Below are 12,852 nucleotides of genomic sequence, written 5' to 3'. Positions count from 1 at the left end.
ATTTAGTAATAGTTGTCTAATTGAAAAAAAAATGATGGAGAGATTAAGAGATTCCAAGATAAATAAAAGCTAAGGGAGTTCTTCACCACCAATCCTGCCCTATAAGCATCACTAAAGGGAGTTCTTCAGATTGAAAGGAAAGGCCACTACAAAGTCAGAGTGGTGTAAACACATTAAGACATCCAGTAAAGGTAATCACATGGGTTATCATAATTGCCATTAATATTGTGTTGTAGTGTTTGATATGTAAATCCTTCCTATAGGTGCAAAAATGCAAATGCATAAAAAGTAATAACAAATCTATATTTTTGGACATACGATGTACAAAGACATAATTTGTCACAAATATGAAAAAAAGGTGGGGCAATGGAGGGTACAGGAACAGAGTATATGTAGGTTATTGAAATCAAATTGGCATCAAATCAATATTATTATGTATTTGCAATGTTAAATTTTAACACCATGGTAACCATAAGGAAAATAAATGAAAAACATATCCAGATAGAAATGAGAAGAGACTCAATAGGTTACAATACAAAAAATCAAATATATATGAAAGTCAGTATTCATGGAAAATTGAGGGACAAAAGTTGTCTTTTCCACAGGCCCTAGGGGAAACCTGGGTAGACACTAGGGACTAGGATATAGTACTGAATTGAAGAGTTTACAGATTATTCCTGCCAACCACGGGAACCGAGCATTTCCTTTTACCATGTGGAACATTGACAGGACGGACATTTTGTCTCAGATTGCAACCAAAGTTGGCTAACACGTGGCATAGGCTTTTGTAGTATATTGCAAATATTTAATATTGATAGGGAGGAAAAGAAAAGGAGTCACCAGATAGGTAAGAGGCAGGAAAGCCTAATAATTAAAAAAAAGAAAGTTTCTTTATGTCCTTTTATAATTTTTCCTTTTCACACCTCCCCAACTTGTACCACCATATCCTGGCAACCAATGATTAGCTTTCTGTCACTGTAGATTAGTTTCATATCCTCAGTTTTTTTGTTTGTTTGTTTGTTTTTGTGCATGGGCAGGCACCGGAAATCGAACCTGGGTTTCATGCATGGCAGGTGAGAATTCTGCCACTGAGCCATCGTCGTGCCACCCCCTAGGTTTTTAAATGAATGAAGTCATATAGTATGTGCTTTTTGGTCTGATTTATTTAATGTAGTGTAATTACTTTGAGATTCATCCATGTCTTCCCAAGTATCTTGGTTCATTGTGCTGGTTTGAAAGGATGTATGCCCCCTAGAAAAGCCATGTTTTAATCAAAATCCCATTTCATAAAGGTAGAATAATCCCTATTCAATACTGTATGTTTGAAACTGTAATCAGATCATCTCCCTGGTTGATGTGATTTCGTCAAGAGTGGTTAAGCTAGATTAGGTGACGACATGTCTCCACCCATTTTGGGTGCGTCTTGACTGGTTTACTGGAGTCCTATAAAAGAGGAAATATTTTGGAGAATGGAGATTCAGAGAGAGCAGAGAATGCTGCAACACCACAAAACAGAGTCCACCAGCCAGCGACCTTTGGAAATGAAGGAGGAAAACACCTCCCAGGGAGTTTCATGAAACCAGAAGCCAGGAGAGAAAGTTAGCAGATGGCTCCGTGTCCGCCATGTGCCCTTCCAGCTGAGAGAGAAACCCTGAACTTCACTGGCCTTCTTGAACCAAGGTATCTTTCCCTGGATGCCTTTGCTTGGACATTTCTATAGACTTGTTTTAATTGGACATTTTCTCGGCCTTAGAACTGTAAACTAGCAACTTATTAAATTCCCCTTTTTAAAAGCCATTCTGTTTCTGGTATATTGCATTCCGACAGCTAGCAAACTAGAACATTCATTCCTTTTTATTGTTGAGTACTATCCCATTTTATAGTGATATCACCATTTATTTATCTATTGACCCATTGGTGGACCTTTGCATTGTTTCCATTTCTTACCTATGAAAAATAAAGATGCTATGAGCATTCATGTCCTATTATTTGTGTGGAAAAAATGCGTCCTAGGCCTAAAGTAAGCTAAAACCGTAAAACTCTTAGGAGAAAAAATAGGTGTAAATCTTCATGACCTTAGGTTAGGCAGCAGTTTCTTAGAACACCAAAAGCACAAAGAAAAGAAAAAAATTGATAAATTGGACTTCATCCAAATTAAAAACTTGTGCTCAACTGATACTATCAAGAAAGTGAAAAGGCAACCCACGGAACAGGAGAAAATACTCGCAAATCATGTATTTGATAACGGAATTGTATCTAGAATGGATAAAGAACTATTACAACTCAAAAAAATAATGTTAAAAAGGGACAAATAACCCAATATAAAAATGGTTCAGTGGTAGAATTCTCGCCTGCCATGTGGGAGACCCGGGTTCGATTCCCAGTCCAGGCACTTCCCCCAAAACAAACAAATAAAAACAAATAAAGAAACAAAAAATTAAACAAATGGTGCTGCATTGACGGGATACACACATGGAAAAATAATGAAATGTGACTCTGTTGTGGGGTGCACCAAAAGACAGACCACATAATTAAAAACTGCAAGCCAATTTGGAGTCTCTATTAGCCAGCTGGCGACTGCCTCAGAAACTTCCAAGAACGAAGATTCAGAGAGCAGCCCCCAGAAAACCAGGTTTTCAAGGTGTATTTATAAAGGCTAAAATCATGTTGTGGTTTTGCAGTTGCTAGCAAGCAAGCGTATCATAGAAGTAGAAAAATGCCGTTAGCTGTTGCCAAAGCACATTCCATTCTCTCAGTTTCCTAACATTGGTTATTGTTTAACTCTTGGGGACATTCCGCCCCAATGTTGTGGGGACTTTCCGTGTTCAGGCCTGATTGATTGCTCCTGACCCTCCACACTCTACCATACAACACACACACACACACACACACACACACACACACACACACAGGCAAAGAACTTATATAGACATTTCTCCAGAGAAGATATACAAAGGCCATACAGCACATGAAAAGATTCTCAACATTATCAGTCACTAGGGGAATGTAATCAACCCCCAACAAGATGCCAGTTCCCATTCACCAGGAAGGCAAGAATTGAAAACAACAGTAAAACATCTTGGCGAGGATGTAGAAGAATTGGAAACTGCATACATTGCTGTTGGAAATGTAAATGGTGTAACCACTGAATAAAATAGTATGGTAGGTCCTGAAAAGGTTACAGAGTTACCGTATGTTTTAGTTTCCCGGCTGCTAAAACAGATTCCATGCCACCGATTGGCTTAAACAATGGGAATTTATTGGCTGATGATTTTGAAGTTCAAGATCCAGGCATCAGCCTAGGAAACTATGGAGTTCTGGAGCCAGCTGCCTGAGATCCTTGGGCTTTGGGTTTTTGTCACATGGCAGTGCCCGTGGAAGGGTCTGCTTTCTCTTCCAGATTCCATTGACTTCTGGCTTTAGCAGCTCTCTGTGGCTTCTCTCGCCATCTGACTTACTCTGCTTACAAAGGACTCCAGCAATCTGGATGAAAGTCTAGACTGGTCCAGTGGGACCACCCCTTGACTGTCGTCACATTTTGAGCAGCTCTTATTTACAATGGGTTCACACAACCCAGAATGGGGACCAAGACCAAGAATGTGCTCATACTGGGGTGCACACCACGCCACATGACTCAGCAATTCCACACCGAGCTCTATGTATTAGGGTTCTCTAGAGAACCAGGACCAAAAGGATATATACACTTACATATGCCAATGTTAAGAGTCTTTTTTTTTTTTTTGGTAGGAATTGGCCTATGGGACTATGGGGATTGGCAAATTCAAATTCCATAGGTCAAGCTGCAAATTGTTCTAAAACTGATAGTGGGTGCAGCTGGCAGGCTCTTCTCTGCACCACAGTGTCTGGGAGGCAGATGTGAAAGCTGGGGGCTGGAATCATCTGGAGGCTCACTCACATGCCTGGCATGGGATGCAGGCTGTCATCTGGAATACCAGCTAGAACCCCTACGTGTGACCTCAGCATCTCGCCCGGGCTTCCTCATAGCATGGCAGCTGGCTTCCAAAGGTGAGCATCTCAAGAAAACGAAGCAAAAGGTATGTTGCCTTTTATGACTAGGTTTCAGAAGTCCATAGAATCACTTTTTCATGGAAATAGTGTCAAAGTTACATTATATGAGGATGTGGGAGTCCAACGGGGTCATCTTTGGAAAAGGACTCTGTCACAGATGGCAATGATCCTGAGAGCTCAAGTTGGAAAGATGAGCTTCATGACTTGCTCAGTCCTGAATATCCTAAGCAGTCATCTTCCTCTGATTCTTCTGTTGACTTGAATGCATTCTCTGCCACACCACGTCCCATCTGTTAGAAACTGCTGACAGTGTATCTCACAATATTTGATATCTCACCTTGAATTCAGCCATCTCATTCCAAAGAGTTTTTCAGGAGACAAAGCTAAACAGACTTAATCTTAAATGAAGGGAACTGTTTAAGCCATGGGTTATAAAAAACTTGAGAATAAATTCGTATAGATGTTATATATGCAAATTAATGTGATAGAAATGGGATTGCTGAAAGTACAGAATTGAGGGTGGATATCTGAGGCTGACATAGAATCAAAAATTCCTTTTGATTCTGGCCTCCAGGTTTCCTGCAGAGAGGATGGATGTCTGGGATTGTGTTCTGTGCCATTTTGAATCCATTATGTACCCCAGAAAATCCATGACTTAATCCTGACCCAATCATGAGAGGGCAGCCGTTTCTGTTAATCCTGACTCAATACGGTAGGTTGGAAACTTTTGATTAGATTATATCCACGATGATGTGACACACCCAATAGTGGGTGTGACCTTTTAATTAGATGGTGATGTAACTGCCCATTCAGGGTGAGTCTTGATTAGATTACTGGAATCCTTTAAAAGAGGAAATAGTTTGGAGGAACCTCAGAAATGACACAATTCAACTTTCATCCCTTGGCTTCCTTCCCTTGGCTCTCTCAAGGTTCTGGCTTGCTTAACATCTCATGGCGACATCTGCTCCAAGCATCTCCAAACATCTGTGTCTCTGTTCTCTCCTCTAAAGTTTCTGAAAGCAAAGTGAGGAAGCTCCAGAGGAACAGAAGCTAAAAATAACAGAGCCTAGGAGCAAGGGACCAGCAAGGGACCGGCGTGCCTTCTCAGCTGACAGAGGTGTTCTTGACTCATTGGCCTTTCTTGAATTAAGGTGTTTTTCTCTGGATGGCTTAGTTTGGACATGTTCATAGGCTTAGAACTGTAAACTTGTAACTTATTAAATTCCCTTTATAAGAGCCATTCCAATTTTGGTATACCACATTCTGGCAGCTTCCAAACTGACACACATTCCATTGTCAAGTTCTCAACTGAGTTAAGAAAGCAGAGAGCAGAGTATCTTGACAAAGTCCCAGAATTAGAATGTGATGATTCTTGATAATGCAAACCTTTTTCAGTAATTATGATAGCTTGTCTCTGACAAGACAGTCTCCAGAATCTGGGACAGAACTTAAGTAAGATTCGAGAGTATTGAGTTGAATTGTGGCTACTACCTAGGAAGATCAATTAAGCTTGACCTGTGTCATTGTGATCATTTTCACTTTCCCCATCCTTCCAGGGAAGGGTACTTTGGGCATGCTGTGGTATCAACCCCAAATTCACATTATGGATCTTACATCAAACTGGATGAAAATAGAGACCATGGGCTGGGTATACATTCTGGATTCTCACTGTTCTAATGTTTGAACAGAGATGGAGATAAAACCCAGTTTTTTGCAGGTAAAATGGTATTTGTTGTGAAATTTGACTTTGTGGCATCAGGATAATCCCATTACCCTCAAGCAACCTCAAGAGACAATTGTCTTGAAGTCATATATTTGGTGTCTGTGTTAGTTAAATTCAGTTGTCAACTTGGCCAGGTGAGCATACCTAGTCTTGTTGCTGCGGACATAAGCCAAAGGTACGTGAACCTCATCTGTTGCTAATTACATCTGCAGTTGGCTAGGAGGCGTGTCTGCTGCAATGAGTGACCTTTGACTTAATTGGCTGGTGCTTAAATGAGAGAGCAAAACGTAGCACAGCCTAGCAGCTCGGCATTCCTCATCTCAGCACTCACAGCTCAGCCCAGGCCTTTGGAGATGCAGAGAAAAGTCACCCTGGGGAAAGTTGTTGGAACCCAGGGGCCTGGAGAGAAGACCAGCAGAGACCATCCTGTGCCTTCCACGTAAGAAAGAACCTCAGTGGAAAGTTAGCTGCCTTTCCTCTGAAGAACTAACAAAAAAAATCCCCTTTTATTAAAAGCCAATCCATCTCTGGTGTTTTGCATTCCGGCAGCTAGCAAACTAGTACAGTGTCTATGTTCGCAATCTCCCTCACGAGATGATTCAGGGTTTTTGCAGAAGACCTGTGGGTCACAGACAACTTTCTATTGTCCATCTCCCATGAGAAAGGTGCCCAGGTAATGGATCTTCCAATGTGAGCATAGCATGTTTAACTGGATCCCTGCAGCCCTCACACACTGGAGCCGTCCTACTGGAATTATCTGTGATTCTGCCTCTGGGATTTCTCCAGCAACAGAAGTGTGCTCAAACCTCATGCATGTCAAGCAGGAAGGGCTAGGGAGTTAATATTCTGGGATCATCTCTCAACAAACCATGGATGAAGGTTGATGCTTCTTCAGTTTCTCTGTGGCATGTTCTGTACAGCATTCAGAGGTTCCCAGTGGAATCAGCTCCTTTGCCCTAGCAAGAACCTGCTCTTTAAGTTGCTTTGTTCCTTCTTCTGTCTCACTTCCAAATTCCCTTACTACTGCTTCCTAGGATCATCTCCCCCAAAAACCGCATTCATACAAACCCTTATCTTAAAGTCCCATTAACCCACAAAAGTCAGTTGGTACCAGAAAAGGCTCTAAGAAGCAGACTTTCCTGACATGAGTGATCTTGAATCTGTATCACTCACTCACCAGAGGACAGGAAGGATCCGTTGCTGGTGGTGATATTCCCTTATATACTGCAATTCCCTTATATACAGTTACAAAAACTTTGCCCAGTGCTGGGCTGGGCTGGGGGTGTAGATAGAAAATACAACAGGTTAGATTATAGTTCTAGCCTTTGCAAAATATGAGGACAGCATTATTTGTAAGGATTATTCAATTGGATGAATCCCTGAAGAAAGGAAAGGAAAGTCAGCCAACTATCAGGGTTTTTGGGTGAGAGCCCGAGACATCCCCAGCAGCATTTAAAGAAATCTTTTCCCTGGAGTCAGAAAACTAGTCCTACGATCTGATTGCAGGAGTGGCAGAGTTAAACAGGAGGCTCTATTCACAGTCCCATATGTCTCTGAAGTTAAAATCAATACCCAGATAGAGAAGGGGGCCAGGGGCATTTGGGTGGAGGTTCTTAAAAGCCTTGAACTCCTCAGAGATTCCAAAGCCCTTTGGGCTAGTAGAAGAACCCCTGTCTACCTTGCTAGAGAGCAGCCTCCTCTTGCCTACAGGTCTCACCCGAAGGAAATGACTACAAAATCATGTTTGCCCTCCTCAAGATCTGCCTCTGCCTCACCTGGTTGTTTCTAGATCAATAATTAGGGTTGAGTCTTCGCAAAGCCTGAGCAAGGAACTACTGTCCTGCCTCAGGAAAAAAGAGCCTATTCTCCAAATGTTGAAGGCCCTGGCTAATATGTACCCACCCTGTGAATGTTGGATGGTGCGAGGTGGAATATAATGTGGGTATAGGAGAGTTTATTGAAAAGGGTGTACTCAGGAGTTAACATCCCAGAAGAGATGCCTGGACCCAGGCTTATCAGGTTGGTGTATAGACTCCTGGAAGCTAGTGGGAGAATAAATGATGGCCTACACTAAATGAAGGAGTGATGCTGGAACTGTATTGGCAGGGTGTGAAGGAAGGAATCGAAAGGTTTAGAGATGTGGGCATATTAGAATGATTTTGTATGTAAAACCAGAAAGTCTACCAGCTGATTATGTATCCCAGAAGAGCGCAGAGACCACTTCCTGAAAAAAAAAAAAAAGTTAGGAATTCTCTAGTGACAGAGGACTCTGGCATTATTGAGAAGCTATTTGTGGCTCCTCTGGAGGCCAGTGTTAGACAGCTATAGGGGAGGCTGCTATAGAATTGTGCTCCCTGGTGTCGATGAGGATGATAGGATTCGGGAATCGCAGCCTGTAAGAGTTAAAGACAAGGTGGGCATCATTGTCATAACAAAGCAGAATGACAACCTGAGGACCTTGACCCATAAAGAGCTGTGATATGGTTAATAAACCATCGTGTTCCTAGGGGAATGACAATAACAGAATAAGAGAGGTGAGGCTAAAGGCTGATATGAGCCACTCCATTAGAAAATCACTGTCTCTTGCCCATTTCTAGACCTGATCCAGTTCCAAGACCTTGAGCAGTAAATGCAGAACATGTTTCCCAAGTTCTTTCCCAGAAGAACTGATGTCCATTGACCAAAGTACCTTGACAATGGGGGAAGGGGAATTCCCTGTCTTCGGAGGATTTGGGGTAGGATTTGAACTTCCACTAACCTCAGGGAAACCAGAATGCCACCACAGTCCCCTGCTAGAACGAGGGCATAGGAGACAGATGGCAAATGGAATCCTACCCCACATCCACCTCACAGTGGGCCCAATGGCCCTGTGGACACACTGACCATTTCTCCAATCCCTGGATGCACAATCAGGATGGAATCTTTTTTTTTTTTTTTTTAGAGGACAACATATTTATTTTGCCATACTTTCTTTTCAAACTGCTGCAACGTGCATCTACAATTTTCTATTACAGATCCACTTTAGGAAACTTTCCTGTGAACATTACAGCAAGCCTTTCTTTTCGAACAGAGGAATATTCCCAAGTTCTTCCTCAAGTAAAAATGAAACCTCCATTCCAGTAAATGGTAATAATACATGAAATTACAGTAAACCAGACACTTAAAGGACAACCGAGAAGTCTTCCAACAGTTTATTAGAAAGAACGTAGACATTTAAAAAAAAATTCCCACTGCCATGAACACAAATTGAGGTTTTTCAGCCCTGGTATAAGCTGAATCAAAAAAAAAGAAAAATAAATCCAATAGTGTATTAAACATTTTTTTCACTCATTTGCCATACTGACAGTGCAAATACAAATTTGGTCTAAATGTACAGGCTCTCAAGCAACAATGTACAGCCTTTCTTTGTCCTCTGTGCTAAGAGATGTAAAAGCCTAAGGGTTAAACAATACCAAATGTACAGGCTATAAAAACCATCTAAGTTAGAGCATTCACTAGTTTTAGCTAAGATACATCTGAAACATTGACAAGTGATCACCTACATACAATAATGTGAAGTAAAATTTTGCAAAATAAAACTTTAATGGAACAATCCTGAAGGATACACCAGAGGAACAGCAGGTTAACTGTTCAAGGTATCAGCCAATTTGTTTCAGCCACTTTGAGTCCATGTTCTAAAATCTAAGATTTAGTTATCTTTCTCTAAACTGAGAGCTTATCATGTCAGTATCTATGTTAAGAAGAAAGGAGACTTAGATGAAATGTTTTTTATTTATTACAACTGCTGTAATCAATTGCCTAGGACCTCAACAGCTTCATGGAAGTCTGGGAAATGTTCATGCATAAGGTTATTGCCTTAGCTGACTTAAAACTGCCCCATACAATGGTACATATCAACCCTTAGTGAAGCCTTTTAAAAAACAAACAGGTTGAAAAAATGGGTTAAAGGAGGCAAATACAGCATCTGCCTTTAGAGCTATCAATTCAGGAATTCTCTCAATCATGAAATCTTGCAGAGAAGTTATTTTTCTTTCTCAAAATCCCGACGATAATATTCCTTACTCCAGATCTGGCATTTTTTCATCATCACTGTCTTGTGAATCATCATCTGCTCCATCTACTTCTGGTAAATCTACATCCTCATCACCACCCATGTTGTTCATCATCTCAGAGAAACGGTCAAAATTAGACATGTCTTCATCTGAATCATCTTCCCAGTCTTTCCAATTATTAAAGTCCACACTAAGCCAATTAAGCTTTGCCCTTTCTTTTGTTAAACTCGGCCATGACTGGCCAGATTCTCCTTTCCGTAAACAACATAATATTGATCTGTCCGTTCTTTTATATTTGCAATCATTTAGATCAATACAATGAAAAAGATCAATTTCGTTTAAATGTTTAAAATTATCACTTCCTCCAAGACAACTGAATGTAAGTTTGGATTTTTCAAAATTTACATTAACATCTTTACTGTCTTCAACACAAAACTCAATAAATACATAGTCCCTTCGATCGTACCACTTTGCAGAAGCAGGTTGCATTGTGAACGGGGTCAAGGGGCGGGCCTCTTCGGCGGCAGTTGCTGGGAGGTCAGGGGGCGGGCCTCTTCGGCGGCAGTTGCTGGGAGGTCAGGGGGCGGGCCTCTTCGGCGGCAGTTGCTGGGAGTCGACTCCTCTCCGGCCGCGACTCCGGCGCTTTCTCCCCGGGTTGTGGCCTCTTCACGTTTCCCTCAGGCGACGGCAGAGGCCTCAGGATGGAATCTTAACAGGTGACAGCTTCCTCACTATTTCTCTGATCTGTAAACTGAGCCATCCTCCTGAAAACTTCTCCCCCACCCAACCAAGATAATCAATCTGAAGGAAAACTGCAAGTGGCAGGTGCTTGGATGTCTTGTAACACACAAATCCCAAGATAAACCTTACTGTAATTCAAGGGTCTGCCACGATGATGCTGTTCTTACAAGACCAGAAGTCTCATAAATGCTGGCTAACTTTCCTTGGGGTTAAGGACAAGTTATTGAAGATTTGGACTGCTACAACTGAGAAAGAGGCCCATAAAGCTGAAAATGGTTACATCAGCATATGGAGTGGAATGACACGACCCAGAATAGAAAAAGTTTGCTTACTCCATCCTTATATGTTTGAGTATAGAGGCTAAATGGGCTATTATACTTTATTTGAGAAATGCTCTTTTATAGGTGCTAAGTTAGCAGGTAAACTGAATTAGGAGAAAAAATCTGCTAAATGGGAGATATTCTCAATTCTAAGTTGTTCATAGAGAAATGTGAAATAATTAGGCTAAAATATTTGTAAAGCCACTGTCTTTTTGCTCCAAAGTCCTTTCCTTTGACAAATATTTTTACAAGTTGAAAGTAATCAAGTATGTTGTCTCTCTATTTGATTCTTTTTAATATTTTGCCAAATTGGAATGCTGCAAAATCACAGGCCTTCTAAATTTTGTTCAACTCCAGGACAGACTATAAGCTTTTTCAATGCAAAAACAAGATTACCATGAAAAGAGTCTTCCCCACCAAAGCATGAGCAATAGTAACAACAAAATAGATAAATGGGATTTCATCAAAATTAAAAATACTTGTGACTCAAAAGACATTATCTCCCTATTCTCAGTTAGTAGGGAACTAGAAAAGGGCAGTCCATGTGGAGGGCAGTGTAGTGGCTCCACAGGAGGCTGAGTATAGGGTAGCTATGTGATCCTGCAACCCCGTTATTAGATATATACTTGAAAGAACTGAAAATAGGGACATGGATGGAAAATTGCACACTGGTGTTTATGGTGAACTGTGGTGCGTTCATACAATGGACTATGGAGCTGCTGCAGAAAGGAATGAAGTTGTGAGGCATGCAACTAGGTGAATGGACCTGGAGGATAGTTTGTTGAGTGAAATAAGCCAGAAAAGCAGGATAAAAAAGGAAAACTGCGACTTGAGTTTTGGCTCCCCTGTCAGCGGTTGTTGGCGCTTCCTTTTCTCTCGGGAGGGATCGACCGCCTGCGCCTGCTCGGCCCTGGAGGCGGATGAAGGGTTAATGCCACCGAGTCGCCAGCCCTCCAAAGCCTAGATGGGAGGCCTGGGACTGCTGTTCCGGGTGCCGCCGGCTCCGCCCTGCTTCTGCGAGGTGCGGCGCGTCCAGGTTGCGTCACTTTCGGGCGCCCAGTGGCGACCACACCTGGACCCTTGCCCGCACCTGGAATGGAGAAAAGTGGCTGTTTTTGTCTCTTTCCTTGAGTTTGTGTAACTGGAATGAGAATCATGTAACTAATCGAGACTAGGAAATTTCTAAGGACCTGGAATGGCATTGGGCAGTACCAAGAGGATCTGAAAGGAATATTTGAGGGTTCAGGGCTTCGGGAAACTTTGCTAACAGGATTTATAGGAAATACTTGGTCAGAAACACCTGTAGAGAAGCCTTTTAAATTTCTTCTGACAGTGGAAAAGTTGACTCTTGGTTCATATTAAGCAAAAGCTACATTGAAGAGAAATCAAAATCTTAAATATAAAAAGTATTTTACCTAGCACCCTACTGTAAATGTAGAGAACAAGTGAAAGATATCTTTTTAATGGTTTAACTGTGGGAAAATACTTGTAAATCTTTGAACTCATCTCTAAGAATTGCCATGATTCTGACACTTGATAATATCCCAAATGTGGAACAGTTTCGGTGCAAAATACCACTTCAGAACACACCAGATGTACACAAGGAAGAAGACTTGAAAGTGGAAAAGTGCCATTGACAAAACAACACAAAACTACTTGCAGATTACCTTCATAAAATAAGAGACACAAGTTAAACCTCAGACTTTCAGAATGCTGTATCAAATGCAATGAAGTTGGATTCCATTTGTATGGACAACAGAACCTAACTTTCTTCTTCACTTCAAGAATCTATACCACTGTTCCCTAATTCCAGCTCTCCAGCTATCCCAGTGTCAGGGAGTCTTCCTCCAGTTGGAGAGGCTGCCTCCCAGTGAACACTAGTAACAGCAATATAAGCACCGTTTTCTTTTCTGGCAGTGAGGTAAAATCAGGTTGTTTTGAAGGGAAGAAGCCACACCGCGTCTCTGCTAGACAGGATTACTTTGTC

The 12,852-nt window shown here is 41.5% G+C and overlaps 1 pseudogene; it reads right to left on the bottom strand.

Annotated features, from left to right (window-relative positions):
* Positions 1-9,504: 9,504 nt before the first annotated feature.
* Positions 9,505-10,317, bottom strand: LOC143664301 (prostaglandin E synthase 3 pseudogene; annotated as a pseudogene).
* Positions 10,318-12,852: the final 2,535 nt, after the last annotated feature.

The sequence above is a fragment of the Tamandua tetradactyla genome, chromosome 2 (assembly GCF_023851605.1).
Source record: "Tamandua tetradactyla isolate mTamTet1 chromosome 2, mTamTet1.pri, whole genome shotgun sequence".
NCBI classification, from domain to species: Eukaryota; Metazoa; Chordata; class Mammalia; order Pilosa; family Myrmecophagidae; genus Tamandua; species Tamandua tetradactyla.
Note: the sequence above shows the minus strand (reverse complement) of the source record. Positions and strands in the feature narration are given on the sequence as shown.